Source organism: Panicum hallii, chromosome 9 (assembly GCF_002211085.1).
Source record: "Panicum hallii strain FIL2 chromosome 9, PHallii_v3.1, whole genome shotgun sequence".
NCBI classification, from domain to species: domain Eukaryota; kingdom Viridiplantae; phylum Streptophyta; class Magnoliopsida; order Poales; family Poaceae; genus Panicum; species Panicum hallii.
This window is the reverse complement of record NC_038050.1, coordinates 53,169,056-53,194,535: the sequence shown is the minus strand read 5'-3', so window position 1 is coordinate 53,194,535 and position 25,480 is coordinate 53,169,056. Positions and strand designations below refer to the sequence as shown.

Genomic DNA, 25,480 nt, shown 5'->3' with positions numbered 1-25,480 from the left:
ACCCCGTAAATGGATGGACAAACCAAGGTTGTTAATAGAACATTATCTACTATGTTGAGAGCGGTTTTGAAGAAAAAATTGAAGATGTGGGAAGAGTGTTTGCTGCATGTGGAATTTGCTTACAGTAGGGCGGAGCACTCCACCACCATGGTACGTCCTTTTCAGGTATTGTATGGTTTTAACCCACAAGCTCCTACTAATCTTTTGCCTCTACCTACTGCTGAGAGGATATATCTTAATGCTAAGGACCGTGCTGATTTTATTCTAAAAATTCATGAGACAACTAAGGAAAACATTGAAAAGATGAATGAAAAGTATAGACTTGCTGGTAGTAAAGGTAGAAAGGAAGTTAAGCTTGATGTAGGTAATTTGGTATGGTTGCATTACAAAAAGATAGATTTAAAGAGCTACAAAAGTCTAAGTTAATACCAAGAGCTGCTGGTCCCTTCAAGATAATTGAGAAAATAAATGACAATGCATATAAACTTGAGTTGTCTCCCGAGTTTGGGGTTAGTCCCACCTTTAACATTGCAGATTTGAATCCATACTTAAAGATGAAGATGAGCTAGCGTCGAGGATGACTTTGCTTCAAGAGGCAAAGGATTATGAGGACATCACTCGTTTGGATACAAGTAACACTCCTCACATAGATATGCAAGGACCAATCACTAGAGCTCGTGCACATCGCTTAAATCAAGAGGTGAGCTCGTTCCTTTGTACATTTAGTAATTATAAGAATGGTATGTTACCTAATGATGTTATTAGAAATAATGGAGAGCACCAGGATGTATTTAGAGGAAGACTTGGAGGAGAAAAATATCAGACAGGGCGTCCAAGTCAAGCCGGAGGCCCAAAACATCCCGAGTTCGAGTCTGCCTTGGAGTCCTGGAGCAGCATGGACTAAAACCAACGCCCAGGTCACATACGGAGTCCATATTCGACGTTCTACATATGTATGGAAAGTTAAGAAGATAATCTTTTCAATGCCATTAGTCCCATATCATTATCAGGTTCAAGTCAACTTGAATCATTGAAACAAGAGGACCTCTAGAATCTATCAGGGTGCTGCGACACTGTCTTTTGGACCGTTGGCCCGTGTATCATCTTGAGCCCATTAGAGGTGTGCCCAGGGGACTTGCACGCCCTTTAACACTTTATATTTAGTAGAGTCACCCAAGTTAGGGTTTGGATTTTGCTTAGATTCAATCTATCATAGATCAGTCGTCGTTCATCGGTTTGTGAGACCCCAATTCGTGAGCTTAATCATTCACTTGCAATTTTGTTGTGTTCTTCTTTGTTCTTGCTGGTGTTCTTCGATTCGCAGGCAAGGATTAGCCTTCGTGGCGAGATCAACTGGACAGCTCATGGTTGATAACTACGCGATGACGTGGTGTTTCGATTGCAGGCTCGGATCTTGTTGATCGAAAGCCGGATCGCTTGTGTCATGTTGCCGAACAATTGATAGTTATCCTCCTGACGGATGATCGGGCACCCTCGCGTTCCCATTAATTGACCTCGTTAAGATACTTCCAAAACTTTCACCATAGCCCTGCAATATGTTTGATACCCGGCACAGTGAGTACATATCCACTAATGGTTTTTCATCTCATCAGCATCAGATATGCAATTTAAATCACCATAGCCCACAATATCTTTGGATACCCAGCACAGTGAATGTCGAAGCTCACAGTGCCCTTTAGGTAGTGCATCACTCTCTCTAGGTCATGCTAATGATCATCTCCTGGATTTGATAAAAATCGGCTTAGTTTGCTAAGAGTAAATGAGATTTTGGATCTTGTAACACTAGAAAAATACATAAATGTGTAATTAATCTGGGAGTATATCAGCTGATCTCTTATTCATCGATTTTTCAGTAATAGTACACAATGATCATACAGTGTCAGAGTAGACATGTAGACATTGTAGCCGAAATGACTTAGTATCTTCTCCACATAGTGGTATTGCAACAATGTAACCCACCATCACCATCTCTCACTTGATTTACGTTCAAATCCTTAATCCTTCATCTCACTAGTTTGGGACAAAAAAAAATTCACTTTATTAAGTGCATTAAAATTACTTTCAAAGATCAATATGTCAACAACATATTGTGCATGTTTGTTTTCTTACTAAACCATCAACATATAAAAATGGATTTAAATATAATTAATCATTACTTGGGTTTGGCTCACATACAATTGGACCAAAAATGGGTTCCAGCAATTTTTTTTGGGGAAAACAGGACCCAACAAAATTTGAGCCAAAAGTTTAATGCACCGAACCAAATTTTAGGCTAAATCATCATATATATGGATTTGAACCAAAGTTTAATGCACTGAACCAACTGAATTTAGGCAAAAATGACCTTATATGGATAGAGTTTCCATTTATAAAAAATCAAATCATCATAACTTGTATCACTACATCTGAGACACATCTATCATATTGTTGTCCAACGTGGCGCAAAAAACCTTACAAATATGAATCATAGCTCGAGTACTCAAAATAATAGCATAGGAAGTCCTAAAGAGACACACGTGGCTATGAATTAAGTCCTGGAATACATGAGTTATATGAGAGGTGTAAGAGTATAAATTAAAATTGGATGCCTATGTGATCTACATAAAGCCGGTCATATGATACAAATATTCATAATTGTGTGTGTACTGCTGTAATAAAAATAAAATGAAACTGGATAAGATAAGAAAGATGGTTAGGTACATAGATAGAAAGGAAAATTAAAATGGAAAAGAAGGGGGTTTGTGAGTCCAATAAAAAAAGATTTTGGTCTTAGCTTATGGATAAGGTATCTTCCTATGTTAAATTATTCCACTACCAGCCATGTGATTTTGCTCTTATATGGCTTCGGCATCTGGTTAAGGGTTGTAACTTTAAAACCCATCAGGCCGTATCATTGCAGCAAACCAACCTTAAAAGGAATCGGTGTTCATAACCTAAGAGGGGAAGGGGGTGAATTAGGCAAACTAAAAACCTTAACCTATGGCTCAAAATAAATTGCACAAAACATAATCTATTGTGAAACCCTCATCCCAAAATAAATTTTGCAACCTATAGATAATCCTAGCAAGATACTACACTAAGAAAGTAAAGGGACACAAGTTGCAAGATAAATGCGGAAACTTAAGGAGGAGGATGAGGGGAAGCAAACTCTTGATATGATAATTTATCCCATGGTATTGGTAGATACTATACCACCCCTAGTCCACGTTGTTGAAGCACTCACAAAGAGTATTGCTTCTCGTTCACCAAGTCTATTCCGGGATCCCCCTTGACTTGCCACAAAGGCTCAGCCACTAAGGCTCATGCCAAGTCCTCCGGTCACCTTGATGTCACCTTCACTATGGAGCTTCCCACGAAGAACGAATCTCCTCGTCCCCCGTACAAAGCCATCATCGCCACTCCATACCAAGACGGAGGGTCGAAGATTTGCTAACGAGCTACAAAGACTCCAAGTGGCCAGCACACGAAGATCACAAGTGTGGATCACTCTAGAACCAAACACAAGGCAGTTACACCTTGCTCTCTCACTCTCTCTTGGACTAATCTAGCACTAACTCTCTCAAGCATATGCTAAAGCTTATGGATATGATCACTAAGCACTTGGATGGCTTGGAGACGTTCTTCAGTGTGTGTATGCTTTCTGTCAAACCCGAGGCCACGGGATTGCGCAAATGGCATAGAATACTCTAGAATAAGGGATGGGGCATATCCCATACCTTATACCTGTTGTACGCCACTCGGATATGAGTAGGACTAGTCGGAACAGAAGGAAACTACCCGAGTAGTACTCAGGTAGGACTCCTTAGCTCGTATCTAGCTAGAATATTTGTAACCTTTCCCCCTAGACTATATAAGGGCGGGCAGGGATCCCCTCCAACATAAAATCCACATCTAAGGCAATACAAACTACCATACATGATGTCGAGTATTATGCTCTCTGCGGCCCGAACATGTCTAAATTTTCGTGTTCCTTGCACCTTCGAGTTCCAGATCTTGGCGACACCCCACCTATAACCTACAACCTTGGGGGTATCCCTCGGTGGGCTTGGCGGTAAAACACCGACAGCTGGCGCGCCAGGTAGGGGGATTGTCGACGATTATCGGGCGAGCTTGAAGGACCTCATCATCAAAATTAATCTACTCGACACTGCATGTTTGCCGACCAATCCACGACTCGCCGTGTCCAAGTTTAAATCCAAGTCTAATTCAATTCTGTGTCCTGGATGGATTCGTGCATTGCTGTGTCACAAGTAAAGTCGCCGAGTTGGAGTCCGGGTACTTGAAGCTGCTTGAATGCACATTGAAGTCGCTGAGTTCTCCGGACCCGTGGTGGTGTTCCCACACAGGCGCTTCCAAATGAAGTGTATCTGCAACCTGTTGCCGCACGTGCATCAAGGCAAGTAGCATATTATCATCGACCTCGACGTGTTGCTGTTTCACTACTCCAAAATATAGAAGCGTGCTGCTATGCGCACACAATTGGCTACTAGCAAGCATCAAGATCTTAGCCTAAACGTACATAGAAGATGTACATGAGCACTACTACAACAACTACTTCAACATTGCGAGGACGCTCGGTGACCCACAGACGATTACTTCGACTACTCGTCTCGACTACAAAACTAGTCGGGAACGGGCTTACTTAATAAACATCTAGGCCCGTTTAGTTGGTTTTGGTTGATTAATGACACTTGTGGGACTAATACTATCTATGAGCTTGATAAGTAGGTACTACAGGTGATAGATGAACCAAAGAAAGGAGATGACTACCAAAAAGGAAATGAAAATTGCAAAGCGAATAATCATAGGGATTTATTTTGTTCATATTTTGAAATTGAGTATAGGAATGCCGTACTATCAAGAGGGATATGAAAATCAATCGTGTTGTGTAGAATAAGGTGCTCAAGATGATCTAACAAACATATAAGAGACACCTTCACACTCACACAACACATGGGCTATCTTTATTGTTTTTTTGCAGAAAATTCCGGAGTTTTCGGAAGTTTTGCCGGAGTCTCCGGACATGGAATGTTCGGAGTCTAGACATGTACGGGAGTCTCCACAGATCTCTAAAGTTTCCGGATGTGTTGTCTGGAGTCTCTGAAGGATCCTTTGGAATCTCCAAAACTTAACCATCCAACGGCTAGTTTTAGGGGGCTGAGGTATAAATACCCCTTCACCCCCTTCACATTAACTGTCTCTCCCGACCAGTTTTCACCTGCCTCCATTCTTGAGCATTCAAGAGCCCTCCTCACTCCCTCCTTCGACTTCCAAGCAAGATTTGGTGAGGGGATTGAAGGGAAATTGGAGGGAGAGAAAGTGAGAGTGCTAGTGAACTGATTTCCCATCTCTTGAGCACTTCGTTCTTCGCTGAGCCGGTGGATTTTGTGTTTATTACTCTTGGAGCTTCAAGCTCCTAGCCGGCTAGGCGTCAACCATTGAGCACCCAAGCTTTTGGTGTGCCCCAGGATGATTGTAACAACCTTGACATTCTAGTAAGTGACCTTAGCTAGACCGTGGGGTCGTGAAGGGGAGGCTTCATAGCTCAAAAAGTAAGTGTTCTTCTTAGGTGCTTCAACAGAGATGTAGGTTCCTTGTGGGGAACTGAACTTCAAAAAACAAATCCTTGTGTCCTTGTGCATTTACATTGTGATTTGTTGAAGTTCTTGTTGCTTACAAGAATTCTAGAGTTTGCTCTTGATCTACTTGTTAGAAAGGTTTTGTTTGCGGACAGTTGGTGCAAAGGGGTAGAAACCAGCCCATAAACCTTAGAAATTCCTTCGATCTACTTTTGGTTGAGGTTTGATTGGTTGAGTATGATTTCAGCATATTTTTCCGGAGGATCCAAACATTTCTTTGGAATCCCTAGAAGTTGCGAAGATTCCGGACAAATATCTAGAGACTCCGAAAGTTACTAACAGAATTGTTTTAATTGTTGTGTTGTAGATTTTTAGTTTTGACTATTCACCCCCTTTAGTCAATCTCTAAATCCTTTCAATTGGTATCAGAGCTTTGGTCTCCAGATTAAAGCTTAATCACTTGGAGAATCGATATGTCGAACGCATAAGAAGAAATTCCAACCATAGTAAATGATGGTGAACCAAATGATAATAATGTTAGCAATAATGAGGATGAGAAGAACTCCGACTACGACACCAAGTCGATAAAGGTAACCAAAAATGGAAGTACTAAAACCTTCGCAAAATTGGTTTCAATTATGTTCGTTTAAGTGGATCCTCCCAAAGCGCATCGGTTAACTTAGGAAGCCCCCTTATTTTGATGGGATGGGCTACTCCTCATAGCGAAACTCGATGAGTGTGTATTTAATTATGGTCAATCCGGACCTTTGGAAGATTGTGTGCGTAGGTGTAAACATTCCCAAGGAAGATGAACCTATCACTCAAGAAGAAGAATTTGAGATTCAACGCAACATGGAAGGCTCTTCCATACTACTTAGCTCTTTGAGTCCGGAAGAGTTTGACAAGGTTGATGGAATGGACTCGATTAAGCAAATATGGGACACACTCTAAGTCAACCATGAAGGCACAAGGAAAGTTCGTGAAGGAAGAATTCGTGCACTAGAAGGAGAGCTCGATCGGTTCATCATCCGTGAGAATGAGACACCACAAGAAATGTTCAACCAATTGAACAAGATTGTGAACAAGATTAAAGCACTTGGTGGTAACAAGTGGAGTGACAAGGATGTAGTTGATAAGATCTTGACTGCATATATGGCTAGAGATGTCAACTTGCCCACATTGATAAGGGAAAAGAGAGGCTTCAAGAGGTTTACTCCCGCCGATGTCATTGGAAGAATAGAGCAACATCTTACCACCATGAAAGAAGCAAAAACCTCTCAAGAACTATCAAGAATCCATGAGCAAATGGAGAAGAACAATGGTGTGGCTCTCAAGGCAAGCAAGAAGGAGAAGGAAAAAGCTATAGTTGAGAGCACATCATCAAAGAAGAAGGATATTGATAGTGACAGTCATGATGACATGGCCTTATTCATCAAGAGATTCAATAAAGTCATGAAGAAGGACGGATACTTCAACAATAACAAGAGAAGAAGCAAGATCACAAGAAGGTCCAATAAGCCATGCTTTGGGTGTGGGGAAGTTGGTCAACTTATTGCCAATTGCCCCAACCTAAAGAACAAGAACAAAGGTGAGAAGGAGCATAGCAAAGGCAAAAAGAGGTACACAGGTGAAGCTCACCTTAGTGTGGAATGAGACTCAAGTTTAGAATGATCTCTGATGATGAGGGTGTGGCAACCATAGTCGTGGAAGCTAAAACCATCAAGTTGTCACTCTTTGGCGATCTCACGGATGATGAAGATGACTTCACTCCCACCCGCTTCATGGAAAAAGGGGCAAAGGTAGACTCCAAATCCAATCACGATGATGATGATACTCTTGATGACAGTGAATGTGAAAACATGATAACAGAACTTGGTAAAAAGGCAACAAATAAGATAATGAAGCTTTTGATAGAGATAAAGGATAGGGATGAGACTCTTGAGGTGCAAGAAGAGTTAATTAGGCTTGAGCGAGAGAAAACCATAGGCCTTGAGAAATCTCTTTCCAAAGAAAGGAAGAGGTTCAAGGTGCAAGAGGACTTGCTCAAAGCCAGAATTAACAAAATTCTTGAACTTGAGGGGTCTCTAGCTAAGGAGAAAGAAAATATTGTGAACTTGACTAAAGACCTCTCTTTGGCCAATGAATCAAATGCTCAACTTAAGGGTTCAAATGAGACACTTCATGAGAACTTCTTATGTTTACATACCAAACACATGGATCTTGAAGTGGAACGTGATCTCTTTAAGGAAAGCACCCCCTCTAGCTGCAATGATGCAACCAAATCCTTTGTTTCTATCTCTAGCAATGGTTTTGCAAGGTGTAGTAATATAAATGTTGAATCATGTGCTACTAATCAACCTTGCGGAGATGTATGTCATGAGCAGTGAGATCACTAGGCTCACCACCTTGATCAAGGAGGACAAGTCATTCCAAAAGATAGGTGATTTTGAGAAGCATACCAAAGCCTTTGGAAGTAGCTACTTGAAGAAGTATGGTTTTGTGAAAGGTAAGGGTTTAGATAAGAATGACAAGGTCATCAAGAACCCATTCCTTTCATCAAGAACAACAAGACATCCGGTGTTGGGGCTAATGGAGCTATTCTTGGGGGAATGGTACCTATTCATCCAAAGGTTGATGGTAAGCAATTGAAGGTTAGCTCACATCAAGTCAAGGTGAAAAATACCAACGCCTCACATGCAAGCATGGCCAAGCCACATGCTCCACAAAGCTCATTCTATGCCGATTATGTGTTGACTTGGGACCGCAAGGGTAAGGTGGTCGCCAAGTACATTGGGTACTGCACAAAGGACACATTGATCAAAAGGAGTGTGTGGGTACCCACTAAAGATATGCTCAAAAAGTTTGACATGGATAATGCCAAGCCCATCAAGACACCTATGCCAACTAATGGGCATCTCGACCTAAATAAAGATGGTAAGGCCGTGGATGATTGGCTCGTTGCTTTACCTTTGTGCATCTAGGCCCGATATCATGCTTAGCGTGTGCATATGTGCAAGGTTTCAAGCTAATTCTAAGGAATATCATCTCATGGCTGTTAAGAGAATTCTAAAATATTTAGTTTACACTCCATGTCTTGGCTTGTGGTATCCCAAAAGCTCCACTTCTGATCTACTTGGCTATTCCGATTTGTAATATGCTGGTTGCAAGGTAGATCGAAAGAGTACATCAGGGACTTGCCAATTTCTTTGTCGGTCTCTAGTATCTTGGAGTTCTAAGAATAGAATTCCGTTGCCGACCGCCGAGCCTGAGTATGTTGTTGTCGGTGCTTGTTGTGCGCAACTACATTGGATGAAGTTCACTTTGAGCGACTTTGATTGTAAGTTTGGTAAGATCCCACTCTTGTGTGACAACGAGAGTGCTATCAAGCTAGCTAACAAACCCATAAACCACTCAAGAACCAAACACATAGATATATAACACCATTTCTTGAGAGACAACAAAGCCAAAGGAGATATCGCTCTAAGTCATGTGAGTACCGATAAATAATTAGCTGATATCTTCTTGAAACCACTTGATGAGCAAAGGTTTTGCACCTTGAGGAGTGAATTAAATATCTTGAATTCTCGTAACTTAGTTTGACATCATGCACACATTTGTTTGTCTCTAGGATAATCTTTGTGAAAATCTTTCTTTAGTTACTAGAAGTGTGCTTTTGAAGAAAATGTTGAATCTTACATTTGCTAGCTTGAGACTATTGTTCCTATTGATTATTTGCTCGCTAGTCTCAAGCAAGTAAATCTCTCTACCATATAGAATTCTCAGAGAAAATCTACCCTTCATCCAAATCAAGCCATAGGTTTAAAATTTTCAAAATTAGGCAAAGTCTCAGGGGGGTGGAGACTTCGGAACTTTTTTCGAAAACTCTGAAATCTCTGGAAACTCCGGAACATTCTCCGGAGACTCCGAAGATTTTAGGGTATTTACCCTACCCAGGGTGAAAAGTGAAATGTTACTCTTCTATTTTCATCCACGCCTTCTCTCTCTAGTTTCTCACTCTAGACACCCTTCCACTGGGCGATTTTTTGCCTTGCATCATAAAAATCAATCAAGATGTTCAAGGAAGGCTCCTCCATTGCAAGGAAACATTGTTGGAACTTTAGATTTGGATTCATCTTCATCATTTTTTAATTCAAAGGTAACCTAATCATGTTATCGCCCGATCTCTCAATGTAAGTTGTTCTAGATGGTTTCTTTGGATAGAACAAATCTATAGGGCTTCTAGGACTAGGATCTCAAGTTTCATTAGATCCTCATGGTGGGTTATTGTGCTTGAAAATTTTTAGGGTTTAGGCAGCAAGTTCCGGAATCTCCGAACATATCTCCAGAATCTCCAAACTAATATGTGGAGACTCCGAAGAATTGTTCAGAGACTCCGAAGCTTGTGCATGAAACCTAAGAGGAATGTCAAGCCAACGATTCTTATTCTGCTTTTTGAGCACAAATCCTTCTCCTTCAGTGCAGATGGGCCAAGAGAGACGCCATAGTGGTGGAGGAGAGTCCTCTAGGAGGACCAAAGCACGACATGATCCCAATCCACCATGATATTTTGAGCAGAGTGAGAAAGAGGAGGAAGAGATTGAGGAAATACCTAAGCCACCCAGGGCATGGAGAGGTGGAAGGAGACCTGGCAAGGAGCCCGTTCAATCACAATATGCTACACATCCTCAGCCAGCACCTAGGGAAGCACCTTACATGATGAGATCCATGACAATACCTAGACCCACAGAAAGGCCAAATCAAAGGGCAAGAGGAGCTGCTTTCGATGTGTGCCCAAGAACTCCGGATTGTCTCGTTGTGGAATTTGATGTGGGGCAAGTGAACTATCCCATTTGTCCTAAATTGAAGAGCCCCAGAATTGTTGAGGGATTTGTAGTTTTAGCAACTCGTGACTACTACAAGAAATCCATCACAGTGAAGAGGCAACGAGTTAATGATCCATATCATTACCACAAGAGTGAAGGACTTGAGCCTCATTTTTGGTGTGACTTTCAGAAGGATATGTATGTATTAGTGATCTTGAGGAACAAGGAGGTGCCCATTGTGCCAATGAAGTATATTGATTGGGCATACATCGAAAAGATGAATGATCCATCAGTCAATGCAGTGATTGCCAAGTTTGAAGACTTTAAGCTTTGAGATCTCATGGGCTTCAAGTACAACTGGAACCTTGAGATCATCTGTCAGTTCCATTGCTCTCTTTACTACAATGACAGGGACAACACCTTCCATTGGACCACTGAATGGGAGCACTACTGTGTGGATTACATGACTTTCTCACGTATCCTTGGACTTGGCTGGGTGCACGAGAAGTACAACCCCATTCATGTGCAGAAGAGGATCAAGCCTAGTGATGCTCAATTTATTTTCTTCAATCCCATTTTGGCACATGAAGGCAAGTCCATACATCTACAACCATACTACAACTACGCCAATTTCATGATGAGATGGACCATTGATCCTAAGAAAGGTGCTTAAATAGCCCTCAACTTCTATGCGGTAAATCTCTTGAACCGGATGGCACACGGTGGAAGACCCTTCAATGCATTTGACTTTATATGGAATGAGCTAAGGTGTGTCATGAATGACTCAAGAAAGCACTTGCCTTATGCTCCGTACATCATGTATATGATTTAGAGGGTCACCAAGATTGCTTGGGTTGATTAATGATATACACTTATGGGACTAATGCTATCTATGAGCTTGATAAGCAGCTACTACAGGTGATACATGAATCAATGAAAGGAGATCACTACCAAAAAGAAAATGAAGATTGCAAAGCGAAGAATCATAGGATTTTATTTTGTTCATATTTTGAAATTGAGTATAAGAATCATCATGCCGTATCATTGCAGTAAACCAACCTTAAAAAGAATCGGTGTTCGTAGCCTAAGAGGTGGAGGGGGTGAATTAGGCAAACTAAAAACCTTAACCTACGGCTCAAACTAAATTGTACAAAACATAATCTATTGTGAAACCCTCATCCCAAAACATATTTTGCAACCTGTACGCAATCCTAGCCAAGATACTACACTAAGAAAATAAATGCACACAAGTTGCAAGATAAGTGCGGAAATGTGAGGAGGATGAGGGGAAGCAAACATTTGACACAATGGTTTATCCTGTGAAATCGGTAGACACTAAGCCACCACTAGTCCACGTTGTTGAAGCACTTACAAAGAGTATTGCTTTCCGGTCACCAAGTCTATTTCGGGACTCCCATTGACTTGCCACAAAGGCTCAGCCACTAAGTCTCATGCCAAGTCCCCCGATCACCTTGATGTCGCCTTCACTATGAAACTTCCCATGAAGGAGGGATCTCCTCATCCCCCGCACAAAGTCGTCGTCGCCGCTCCACACCAAGATGAAGGTCAAAGACTTGACGATGAGCTACAAAGACTCTAAAGAGCCGACACACCAAAATTACAAGTGTGGTTCACTCAACCAAACACAAGGCAGCTACACATTACTCTCTCACTCTCTCTTGGCCTAATCTAGCACTAACACTCTCAAAACTTATGCTAAAGCTTATGGATAGGATCACTAAGCACTTGGATGGCTTTGAAACATTCTTCAGTGTGCGTATGCTTCTTGTCTGACCCAGGCCACGGGACTATGCACACGGCATAGAATACTCTAGAATAAGAGATGGGGCATGTTCCATAGCTTATACCTGTTGTATGCTAGATAGACACGAGTAGGACTAGTTGGAACAAAAGGAAACTACCTGAGTAGTACTCGAGTAGGACTTTTGAGCTCGTGTCTGGCTAGGATATATGTAACCCTATCCCCCAAGACCATCTAAGGGCGGGCAGGGACCCCCTCCAACATAAAATCCGCATCTAAAGCAATACAAACCACCACACAGGATATAGGATATTATGTTCTCGATGGTCCAAACATGTCTAAAGTTTCATGTTCCTTACACCTTCGAGTTTCAGATCTCTGCGGCACACCACCTATAACCTACCACCTTGGGGGTATCTCTCAATAGGCTTAGTAGTAAAACACCGACAGCTGGCGCGGTAGGTAGGGGTGATCATTGACGATCATCGGGCGAGCTTGAAGGACCTCATCATCAAAATTAATCTACTTGAGGCTACATGTCCACCAACCAATACATGACTCGTCGTGTACAAGTTTAAATCCAAATCTGATTTGATTATGTGTCCTGGATGGATTCACGCGTTGCTGTGTTGCAAGTAAAGTCACTGAGTTCTCCAAACCCATGGCAGTGTTCCCACACAGGCACAACCAGATGAAGTGTATCTGCAGCATGCCACACGTGCATCAAGGCGGGGAGAAGATGATCATCAACCTCGACGCGTTACTATTTTGCTACTCCAAAATACAGAAGCGTGTTGCTATGCCCACACAATTGGTGACCAGCAAGCATCAAGATCTTCGCCTAAACGTACATAGAAGATGTACACTAGCACTGCTACAACAACTAGTTCAACTTTGCAAGGACGCTCGGTGACCCACGGATGACTACTTCGACTACTCGTCTCGACTACAAAACTAGTCGGGAGCGGGCTTACTTAAAGAATATCTAGGCCTGCTTAGTTGGTTTTGTTTGATTAATGACATACACTTATGGGACTAATGCTATGTATGAGCTTGATAAGCAGGTATTGCAGGTGATAGATGAATCAAAGAAAGGAGATGACTACCAAAAAGGAAATAAAAATTGCAAAGCGAAGAAACATAGGGATTTATTTTGTTCATATTTTGAAATTGAGTATAGGAATGCCGTACTATCAAGAGAGACATGAAAATCACTCGCTTTGCGTAGAATAAGGTGCTCAAGATGATCTAACAAACCTATGAGAGATAATTTCGCACTCAAACAACAGTTGCGATATCTTTAGTGTTTTTCTGCAGAAAAGAGTGGAGTTTCCGGAAGTTTTTTTGGAGTCCCAGACATGGGATGTTCTGTGGAATGTGCGGAGTCCGGACAAATGCCAAGTCTCCACACATCTCCGAAGTTTCCGGAGGTGTTGTATGGAGTCTCCAAAACTTAACCATCCAACGGCTAGTTTTGGGGGCTGGGGTATATATACCCCTTCACCCCCTTCACATTAACTCTCTCCCGACCAGTTTTCATCTGCCTCCATTCCTAAGCATTCAAGAGCCCTCCTCACTCCCTCCTTCGACTTCCAAGCAAGATTTAGTGAGGGGATTGAAGGGAAATTGAAGGGAGAGCCAGTGAGAGTGTTAGTGACCTGATTTCCCATCTCTTAAGCACTTTGTTCTTCGTCGAGCCGGTGGATTTCGTGTTTGTTGCTCTTGGAGCTTCAAGCTCCTAGCCGGCTAGGCATCGCCCGTCGAGCACCAAAGCTTTTGGTGCACCCCGGGACATTTGTAACAACCTTCACATTCTAGTAAGTGACCTTAGCTAGATCTTGGGGTCGCTAAGGGGAGGCTTCATAGCTCAATAATTAAGTGTTCTTCTTGGATGCCTCAACGGAAACATAGGTTCCTTGTGGGGAACTAAACTTGGGAAATAAATCCTTGTGTCCTTGTGCATTTACATTGTGATTTGTTCAAGTTCTTGTTGCTTACTAGAATTCTAGGGTTTGTTCTCGATCTACTTGTTAGAAAGGTTTTGTCTACAGACAGTTGGTGCAAAGGGGTAGAAACCAGCCTATATACCTTGGAAATTCCTTTCTACCTACATTTTGTTGAGGTTTGATTGGTTGCGTTTGATTTCAGCACATTTCTCCGGAGTATCCGGATATTTTTTTGGAATCCCTGGAAGTTGCGGAGATTCTGGATAAATATCCGCAGACTCCGAAAGTTATTAACAAAATTGTTTGAAGTGTTGTAAATTTTCAGTTTTGAGTATTCACCATCCCCCACTCGACCTCTGGATCCTTTCACTTACACCATCAATGACTAGTCGTACTCGACTCCGACTAGTTGGGCTTTATCAACAAACCATTGCGGCTCCATCGACGAGCACTACGGCTTCATCGATAAATTTCCCATGAATCAAGCTAAGTCACGCTTTAATATTTTTTTATATCTTAGGATATTAACCATGTGTCTCTGCAGCCACACTATAATTCCATTCCGACTCCTCATGCAGCTTCGGGCTTTTAGTCGGGCCTACACCAACAGGTGTATAATATGCGCTCCATGATCATTCTCTTTTTTCGCGTAGCTCCGACTGCTCTAGTTTTCTCTTAACATTCGCTAAAATACCCGGGTAGCACATGCTTTAATCCATGAGACCTCGACTCTTCTGTACGTCTATGTTCCTATGCGTGCATGCGGCCATGCTTCCTAGGCTATGGGCTACCGCTATAAGGGATCAGGTGCTTAAACGTAATAGGCTACCTACCTAGGGAAATTATGTGACCTAGCAAGAGCAAGATGTGAAAAATTTTACATGCATTTTGCAACGCTAGGATTCGCTCCCAAATATATTACAACATAATTTTTTTTACCTTGAAGGGGACCAGACCTGGACCATGCTGCTGAGTAAGGTATGCTCTCAAGAGCTGCCTTACTTGGCTATCACTTCGTCGATTAGACTACTCGGCGTGCTTTCGACAGCTCGTCTAGCTCTTATGCTCGGCATGACAAGGCACTCGGCGTGCATTTGGCGACTCATATAGTTCCCATGCTCAGGGGGATAGGCGCAACAAGGCACTCAGCATGTTTGTGATGGCTCGCCTGACTCCCATGCTCGGGGCTGGGTGCAGGAAACAACTCGCTGTATCTCACGCGACTCGTCTGGTTCTCATGCTTGATGGTTATGCGCGAGAAGAGATTATCTTGGATAAGATTTATTTTGAGCGGTAATTTAGGTTTTTTATGCTATTTTTTCAGGGATGTCATCCGAAAAAAGGTTTCAAAATTCTAAACCAATTTGCCCATTTTAATCTTCAATTCAAACTCTTAATTCATTACACAATGCATGCCACGACTTTTTTGGATTTTTTCAAACCTTGGGATTTGGATTTAAGGCTCCGGGTCTGCAAGACATGTATCATTAATGGTTTATTTTTTGAATTCATTTGGAAGATAAGGACCGGAAGATTCATGACTAATTTGACTCTCAGCGTGATTCTTCGACTCAACCTAAGTCTCAGGAGCTACTCTATATGGAGTACAATTTTCATCGCACCTAATATAAAAGAAGACTACTCGGGGCATGAGCACCTCATAGCCTCAAGGCAGCCAAGGAAGTACTCGGAGACACTTCCAACACGGAGTTTCATAAGAACTCGAAGACGCCTTCAGAAGTACTCGAAAGACTACAGTACTCGGTTATGATGAGCTCGGAGGGTCGTCAGACCCGAGGCCACGGGACTGCGCACATGGCATGGAATACTCTAAGTAAGGGATGGGGCAATGTCCCATACCTTATACATGTTGTACGCTACTCGGACACGAGTAGGACTAATCGGAGCAGAAGGAAACTACCCGAGTAGTACTCGGGTAGGACTCTTGAGCTCGTATCTGAATAGATCATCTGTATCATTTTTCCTCCCCTAGATTATATAAGGGCGGGTAGAGACCCCCTCGACACATAATCCAAATCTAAGGCAATACAAACCATCACATAGGACGTAGCGTATTACGTTCTTGGCGGTCCGAATCTAAAATTTCGTATTCATGTTCGAGTTTCAGATCTCGGTGATACCTTATCTACCACCTACCACCTTGGAGGTATCATTCGGTGGACTTATTGGTAAAATAATAACTTCATCTAAACTCCACACACCTCAAATGAGCCAGAGATAGGATATAAATAGCCCTGCAACTGCAACCGGAGTCATTGCTCCAACGCATTAGTGTCGGATGAACCGACCACTCCAACACGAATCCCGCTTTAGCATCGCATTGCCTGCAACGGACAGGGCAACTGTCGCTGGGATGCTCTCTAGCTATATGGATGGAATTCGGCCCACCGTACCTGTACGCCCAGCTCAGAAGAATACGGCCACCCGTCCCCTCCACGCAAAAAAAAAAAAAGGAGCGGAACTGCCCACATCTGTGCGTGCGTCCCTCCTCTTCCTACCCTCTCTGACTCATCTAGAATTTCCAAAATCGATCCATCTGTTTGCTCCTCAAAGATTGGATCAGGAATCTAAGCCATGGGGCTAATGGTTGGTGACGGCTCTCCGATGCGCGGCGGCGGCGGGCAGTGCTGGTGGCGGAACCCCGGTGCGCAGTTCCCACCGCGGCGGCTCCTGGTTCTGGATGTGCAGTGGCTACACATTGTACAGTCAACTGGTTAGTTATCTTCGGCCATAATCTCCAATCCAATCCGATCTGTGTCCCTTAACCAGTTAATCTTGATGCATATTATGCTTGTTTCCCCCCACCTTGATTACATGGATCCATCTCCGATCTGTGTGCTTGGCAGTATGTCGTGTTTTATCTATTTCTTTTTGTATCTCTCCGATCTGTATGTATTTTATTTATAGTTCGTGATATTAGCGTAACCCAAGTTCTTCTGCATGTGATCCTTATGCAGATTATTGTCCTCTGGTTTGCAACTCTAGGTGAATAAACATCTGCAGTACTGTTGAGATGTGCCCGATATATTGCCATCAATGTTAGATGTCTGTAACTGCAATTTTCACAAAAGGAGGCAATAATGGATATGAGATGCAAGATCACAGGTACATATTTAACTATTGGAATTTACTTCCTTCTATTTTAATTCAATTGCTTCTTTTGTTTCAAAAGATTTCATTGTTTCTAAAAATTGTTTCAGATTCATTTGATTAATTCCGGCCACGTACAAGAGATGTAACTTTCTGTTTGTCTTGGAGCCTGTCAATTTTTTGCCTCTGTTGTTTAATTACAACTCACTTGCAAACTATAGTGCTACTTGCATAAGAGATTTTATTTACTAAAAAGAAGAGTATATATGTTGTTTTGGATCTAGCTGCTCGAAGTATCATATTGACAATAATTTGAGTGTGCACAGTCTGCTCTATCGAATTCTGCAACATTTTTTTTCTAGAAAATTTTATAACTTAATAATATAAGTGAACTACATTGAATAATATCTGAATTAACTATTCCTTATACTTTTTGAAAGCAATCCTATATTTGAATGCTTGTGCTTACAAGTTTGTGCTTCATTTTTGTTTAGGATGACTGTTCAAATAAATATAGATAGCCAAGTTTCTTCAATAAGAGTTTTCCTTCAACATTTGGAAATCTGGGAATCTAGTGTTCATTCAGACAAGGATATTTCTACTTCAGCTTTAGAACAGAGATTCGGCTGATGCAGAGTGAACTTGAACAGAGAGTTGTCAGTTTGTCAGGTAACTATGATCACACTTTTCCTGATATGGTTTTAGTAATATACTTCCTGCAAGGACTAGTTCTGGAAGAGGACTTCATGTAGTCCTTTTGTAGAACCATATCTTTCAAAGATCAATTCCTACTATCTGTAAAAAAAGTAGAAAGATGTCTTACAAATAACTTTAGAGATCAATAACTATCTTACTTTCTATTTTATGAACGTAATGAGCCTGGTTTTTAGAATGAACTGTTGGTTTTACTTTGAATAGAAATTTAGATAGTATTTTTCTTTAACAAAGAAAATGTTATTAAATACTATGTAATATGTGCTTACAGGAGCATCATATATTTTCATGCAGGACAAATGTATGACACTGTAGGTGTTGAGATGATTCAAGGATGAAGTATGGAAACACAAGAAAGTTTACCCATTTCAGATGTCATGTATATTTTACTTCTGGTCTGGAATATTGTATATGCTGTATACCGTCCTTCCATGTACAAAACAACTTATTTAATGGAAATATATGGTATCTTGAAAGATCCTGATGCATGACTATGGTTGATAGTTGATGGATATAGACATGTCTTGTTACTTATAGTAATTCAGTAATTGGCCAAGCCAACAGCAAAAATGTCGTGCAACTGCAAAAGGCAAAAGCTGAAATTATATTGTATATTCCATATTGCAACACATATATGCGTTGCGGAGACTTTCATATATCCGTTGCTACAGTGCAACGCTTATTCGCACAACTTACCAACACATATGTAAATGTCGCAATAGACCCTTGCAACACCACCTATTGCAACGGATACGGTATCTTACCAACGCTTATTTGGGTTTCTTGCAACACATATATATGCATTGCTAAAGGGGGTGTTCTATTGTAGTGGACGCTCTACCAGGGTGGGTGTCGGTTCATCCGGCCACCCTCTTTTTGCCACATAGTCATTGGCCTCTCTTTGCCATGCTAGATTTTGCTTGCGTTATTGCACCGATATCTTCATCTGACGCTTCATCCGACGTCCATCGGTTCATCCGGCGCTGAAGGGTTTTCTTTCAAAACCTTCTATTTCTCTAAGCAATCAAACTACGATTTGTTGGATCATCCGATGCTTGCGGACCAGTTCATCTTATGCTGAAGACATTCCTTCAATTGATCGCCGTTACAATTCTGCATTGCACTGACCTGTTCATTTCGGATACTGTCGGATCATTCGACCCGTTGATCCTTGCTGTCACTTGTCCAAATCATCTCGGCTGTCATTTGGACACCTCTAAAATATCTAGTTTTTTACTATAACTTGGACACCTTGACAGCGATTTGACACTTCGGCTATAAATTGAACTTCATCCATGGGATCTGAACTCACAAACTTGTTAGTCTCATTGACTCTGTTGTCACGCAATTACCAAAATTATAATAATAGCCTAATGGACCATGTTTCTTATAAACCTCCCATCACAGGCGTCATTCAACAATATACGCACACTACCAATATTTCGAATAAGTTAATTTAACATTTCCTACAGTTTGATTTGCATGGTAGTCTTCTTAAACTCTGAAAGAAAAAAATCCTTTGGAAGGCTCGGCCCATGGAAGAATTGTTAATCAATTCTATAGCACAGTTCTTTTGTTTTGGTCACTAGGGACCACGAAAAGTTTCAGTGGAGATGCAATCTAAGGGTCTGTTTAGTAAGCTCGTTTGGTAGAGCTCTGGCTCCTACTAAAACGACTCCAGCTGTGGCTCGGTGAAGCAGCTTTATAATCGAGCTGAAGTTTTGGTAAAACGGCTCTTCCTATATTTATTTAAATGGATGATTGGATGGAGGAACTTATATGTCCAATTTACCGTTAGTTTACCTTCAATTCATAATTTGAGTTCAATGAGTAGATTAATGAGTAGAATTATAGATTAACATTTTTTTCTCTCTTTTCCCTCTTTTTAACGCATCTTTTTTCCAATCCTTTTCTCCTTCCTTTGCGTCCCTTTTCTACCTTATCCAATCTTTCCTCCTCCCGAGGCTCTGAGCCCGTTTCTTTTCCTCCCCTCCGCCAACTCCAGCCGCAACTGTACGCGACGCCGCTCTTCTGTGGCTTCGCTTCGGCCTCGCGCGTCGTTCTGCTTTAGTCTCATCGCTCCGTTCTCCATGCGCTTGCTTCGTCCCGAGTGCAGCACTCCTAGGCCGTTCCAGATGCCAGCGGCCGTGGCCGATGCGTCTTACGCCAAGCGGCGCTCCAGCAGAGCCGAGGACGGCGGGCAGCGCGCCCACGCCACAACGAAGGAAGGGGCGGCGAGAACAGTCGGCGCCGCGGCCAAGCCGCCGCACCTCCTTCTGCCTCATGCTGTTGGCCGGATTCCGAAGTCGATGGATCGCCGTTGTGGCTTTTTTTAAATAACGCAAAGTTGAGAGATAAATCTGTACCGTCTGACATGGGGCGGGGAGGAGCCGCTGGGAGCTGGTTTTTCCAGCTCCGGCGCCTCAGTTCATTCGCACGATGGGCTCCGCGAGTGCTTTGACGGGGAAGCTGTTTTGTTTTCCAGCGTTTGGTTGGACTCCCGCAGAAGCTGGTGCCGGAGCTGTTGCTGCCAAAAGGAGCCCTAAAAGTTGGCTACTCAGCAGATGAACTGTTTATTTGAAATTGAGAACAACTAGTGAATGGAGTAACAAACTACATATGGATGGATGGATCGATTCAATCATATTCTTACTTTTTTAATAGAGCGGGCCCCACACGTACGAAGGCGACATACCTGGGGTCAGTTCAGACCAAGGTGCGCCTAAATCCCGTTAGACTAATAAAAAAAAGCTACTAGTACTAAGCTAGTAGTAGAGCAATTCAGTATGACCACCGGTAAGGCGGTAACTAAAACATTCTAATGCAACATACCTACTCGGTGACATCATCATATGTCCGGAGGTTCTTCTTCAATTTGGGATGAGGAACCTATATATATTATCGATGCCGTTGCCGATGGCTCGAACCCGCATGCATGCATTGCATCTCGATCAGCAATTAAACTAGTTGTCTTGTACCTACGTAGCACATTTATACTGGCATTTACCACGCAGTGCAAAACTGAACATAAACATACAAATATCACCATATGGATAACAGCAACAAGAAAGCAGATGAAGAACAGGGCGAGAACCAGCAGCAGCAGCTGCGGCGGCAGAGCTCGAACTTGAATGCACCGGAGGAGAGGCCTTACAGGAGGAGGATCAAGCCGCCGCCGGCCAAGGTCCACCACATCCACCCGGCCCGCTTCCGCCGCTTCGTCCAGAGACGCACCTGCTGCGGCACCGTGACGACGCTGCCGCCCGATCCCGACGACGCCGCGGCCTCGATGCCAACCTCAGCAACAGCCAGTAGCCTCCTGCAGCCACCAGCCGCAGCCGATGCTGCTGCTATTGATGGCGGCCGTGATCCAGCAACTAGTGATGCAGCTGCAGGATGCCTCGTCGGCGCCACTCGGGAATCGATGCAGGAGGCTTACGTGGCGTGGTGCTCCTCCAACGACCTGCCGCTCAGCCCCGGAACCATGGCAGAGTTGCCATTCACAGAGCTAGCGGCACACCCCCTTCTCCAGTGACCAGCGCTAGTAATGTCCTCGTGCTGTCCTCATCACCGGAGAAGGGGAGGAGGGGATCATGCTGCTGTAACAATAAGCCTTTAGTGTAAATCACCCCCTCTCGGCGATAGTTATTTGAAACGAACCATACAGAAGAGCCGCCGATTATATTAAAAAGAAGAATAAATCCGGACGGGACAAACAATACAAAAAAGAAACAATACCGGCCGGTTGGATTTGGGCATCAACGCGGTCGCACCACTTCACATGACAATACCACTCCACTTCACTCGGCAACACCAACGGGATCGAAGTCTGAACGCGGCACCCACAAGCATTCACACTCTCAAAGCCGCCACCGAAACCTCCCGCCGAGACTCCGCGTCAACAGGGACCCTAGAGAAAAGCAGACCGCACCGCACCGAGAAAGCCACCGCCATGCAGGACCCATCGCCGAAGTGCCGCTGTAGCACCACATCACTCCACCTGAACGGGTAAAAAACACCAGATCTGGACCTCTCGCAGATTGCCTCGCAGTCACCACCACGAAAGCACAAACACGCGGCGGCCTTACCTCTCCCGCCGTTGGACTCCACCTTGCTCTAAATAAGCTCCTCAAATTGGTATATGCCCTCCAATTGCTCTTCTAGGTTGTATCTAGTAGCCCACTCTTCTTCTGTTAACCCCCCATCTTCAGCTTGAGCATCTAACAGTTTTATATCATGTAGTAGTTCTTGCCTAATAGTCTAAAAACATTGGCTAAGACTTTATGTCTGCACTTAGGTTCAAAAGGCTCAATAGCACATGACGAAGTTCAAGTGTCTTCTCTTCAGGAGAATAGAGCCCAATTGTTGGATTATATGGAGCTGGAGAACTGTGGTTACTTGAGGGAGATGCAAATACTTCATTCTTCCATAGTGCTACCAATGGAAGACACAGAAAATATCATATTGCTTGCTTCTTTCTCGTCGCGTCAAATAAACACCACACGTGGGGGCCTCGCCACATTCGCCACAGCACTCCATCCACAAATCTGTTTCAGAAGTTGCCATCAGGATGGAGGGCAGTAATGCCCCGCTTTCTAGAGCCTTCATCAAAATGCCAAGCCACCACTGAAGGTCGACATCGCCTCATTACTCCACCTGGGCATAAGGCTTCTACTGCCGTGCCAGCAAACTAAGGTAGTCACTTGCGCTGTCTTCCGACGATGTACCACACCGGTGTAGCCTAGTGGAGCTGAACCACAAGCCGCAGCCCGTTGCAAGCCAAGTCGTCCCACACTACCGAAGTCGCAAGCGCCGTCTCCCGACGATGTCCCGCGCTGCACTGACGGTTGCCAAGCAATGCTAGCCGCCGCAGTCCGCTGCCAGCGGCCACACCGACAAAGTGTGACAACCTCTGGCCACCACCAGAGTTGCGAGCGCCACCACGCAATCTTAGCAACCCCATGAAGCTCGCCAACCTGCACCATGCCGCCTTGCACTGCCACCGAAAGAGACCCCCCTTGCACCGTCGTCACTAGCAATACCAAAGCCAAGTTGTGTATCAAGAGACGATGCCTCCAACGAGGGGACAATGCTAGTGGCGCCGTCTTGCTCGTCCAGAGAACTGGACCGGGTTTTCACCCAGAGAACCTTGAGCCGCGGAGGATGGAGCTCCAAGATGATGCCCCAACGGGGAGAACGAGCCCTAGGGTGCCGCTGCCATTGCCACCAGCAAGAATGCGGGCAAAAACTTTCGCCAGGAGCATCCCATCCGCACCACAGCACTGCAGCTCCACGTGCTGCCATCCTCCATGCGCCACCACCAGTCTTCGCCTCGCACCACCTCCTGCGGCCACCGCCCGCAGTCGAAGCACCACACACAGTGAAACCAGCACCGCAAACCGCCGCACCTCCACCGCGGCCAGGCCTTGCTGTGCCGCCACCATGGCCAGGCCCCACCGAGATGCCAACGTGATCAGGTGCTACGCCACAGCCACGGCCAGATCTTGCCTTGCAAGCACCGCGTAGATAGGTGCGTAGATTTGGCCCCGGGGGCGTCGGATCCGGTCCTCGGGATGCCGAACTGCCGCCCCAGGCCACCGCCGCCGCTGCCATGCTCGGCGCCAGCGCGAAGTTGCCCAGGGGTGGTTGTGCCCCGAGCTGACGGGAGATGTCCCGCCGCTGCCTTCCTAGCAGGCACACGGACTTCTGGTGTCCTGCTCTGGCGGGACAAGGGGGAGAGGAGGCCGGTAGGGGAGGAGGGCGGAGGGTGGAGGGTGGAGCGCCGCCTATGTCGCCTCCGAAATGAGACGACGCGGGGGCGTTTTGTTCCCTCGGCGCAGTCATGATGGAGCCTCGGCAACAGTCATGATGGAACGACCTCTTACTTTTCTCGTTAAGGATAGATTTGTTGTGCACACACGGTGTGCGTGCGTGGGCAACATATTTAGCGCCACAATGTATCATGCACTCGCACTCAACCAGCTGACGTCCAACTGTCCATGCGGGCGTTACCGATTCGTCATCCCTTCGGTGATCGGCGTCGGAGTACCTGGCCCGGTTCTGGGCTCGTGGGTGGGAGCTCCCGGAGGATTATTTATTTGACCACCCGCGCTTTCTCGTTTGACTCCCCTGCTGCTCCCTCTTTCTAGTGATGCCCTGGACTATTCGGTTCTAGACTTCCAATGCTGGCAGTGAATCTTATTAATTCGCCACTCGGGCTATAGCAGTGACGGCCATGCTGATGTCACCACTAGTGCTGCAGATGCTTTCGTTGCCTTGTTGGGTCCTCCTCCTCGTCGTCGTCGTTGCTTAACTATAAATAGCCGCGCGCATGGCGCATGGTTTCCTCGGATCGAATTCCTCTCGCCACTCAATCGTCAGGCTCTGATCTTCCACATACATTCAGCCACCCCAGTCGACCGCATAAGCAAGCTCCGATTAACCAGCAGCTGCCCTCCCCCGATCGAGTAGTTAAGGTCCCCCAGTACGCTACTGGTAGTTAGTTAATGGAGAGCAGTAGCAGCAGCAAGAAGAAGAAGCAGGCCACCGACGCAGCGTGCAGCGGCAGGCCGGCGGCGAGGCCGCACTGGAGGCGCCGGGACCCCGCGGACACGTCGGTGTACGTCGTCCACCCCGCCCAGTTCCGCGCGGTCGTCCAGCAGCTCACGGGCGCCGCTGCTCCATCGCCGCCGCCGCCGGGACCTCATCAGCATCAAGCCGGCAATGGAGCCGCGGCAGCACAGCAGCAGACCCAACCTGCGGCTGCTGTCACTGGTACCGATAGTGCCCAGCAGCATGGCAGCAGCGGCGAGGAGAGCTGCAGCGGGGCGAAGACGCTGGGGCAGATGCGTGACGAGTGCATGGCCTGGGCCAACGCCGACGACTAGTTGTTGCTTACATCCACACACTACGATCCGTCGATTATTGAGCGGCGGAAGAACACTTTGTCGCATATGTACTAATGTACATACCCAAGCTTGCTACCGTGTTGCAAAGTCAGGACCATATATGTTGTACCTGATGATTTCCCCTTTATATATAATTACTTGGTTGTGTATAGTTGTATCTACTGAAATAAACCACATTATTCATTTTCGTGTCAACTACCACTACTACAAAAACAATTTGCAGCAACGTTCCATTTTTTTCCTGGGGCGGATCAAAATGTAACCCGTTCCTACAAAAAGAGCGTAATTACTGTAGCAGCACACCCGCCCCTCGAAATGCATCTTTCAGTGCGGGTGCCGCCATCACCCGCCTCTGAAAATATCACCCCTAAAGATGAGATTTACAGGGGGCGGGTGATGGCGTCACCCGCCCTTAAAACTTAGGGTCATTTCCAAGGACGAGTGATGGCGCACCGGCCCCTAAAAATATATTTCAAGGAGCGGATGGCGCCATCGCCCGCCCCTAAAAATACGCATAAAAATCTGGGCAGTGGCTTGCTCCTTCCGACAGCCCATTGCTTACTCGAGGAGGTGCTGTCCAAAAATTAAAAAAAGAAAAAAGGGGAAGGGAGGTTTT

At 44.7% G+C, this 25,480-nt stretch overlaps 1 long non-coding RNA gene across 1 annotated transcript; it reads left to right on the top strand.

Annotated features, from left to right (window-relative positions):
- The first annotated feature begins 16,435 nt into the window (after positions 1-16,435).
- LOC112877138 lies at positions 16,436-18,434 on the top strand. The gene is made up of 4 exons (XR_003225450.1): positions 16,436-16,865; positions 17,110-17,257; positions 17,737-17,911; positions 18,251-18,434. It is a non-coding gene; the product is annotated as an uncharacterized LOC112877138 (long non-coding RNA).
- Positions 18,435-25,480: the final 7,046 nt, after the last annotated feature.